The sequence below is a fragment of the Penaeus monodon genome, chromosome 20 (genome assembly GCF_015228065.2).
Source record: "Penaeus monodon isolate SGIC_2016 chromosome 20, NSTDA_Pmon_1, whole genome shotgun sequence".
Lineage (NCBI taxonomy): Eukaryota > Metazoa > Arthropoda > Malacostraca > Decapoda > Penaeidae > Penaeus > Penaeus monodon.
The window spans coordinates 1,328,303-1,328,740 of NC_051405.1; positions in this window are offsets into that span (position 1 = coordinate 1,328,303).

Sequence of the window (438 nt, forward strand, 5' to 3'; positions counted from 1 at the left end):
GTAATTATTTTATTATATCTTCTAATGACTTCATCATGGATTATATTTTTATGCAATTTATATGTATATGCGTCTTACTCCCGTATTTATAATAATCCATTTATATACCCGTTCTGTAGTATGTATGATATTATGCTTGCCCACCTAGTATAATCATATAGTTGATATCTTCTAGAATAGGATTAACCCCTATACTCATATACATATCAGATTCGTTGAGTTGATCACTTTATACCATCTCATCACTAATAATATATAATATAATATAGCGTGTAAATATGGTAATCTAATAATGATATGCAAATAACTCTATATATAATTGTTATAGACTATACTGCATGAATATAGTTAACTAACAATATATCATATACATTATGTTATATGTTGTATGTGTTTGTACTATTATATATATTATATCATATTTTATTATTGTATGAT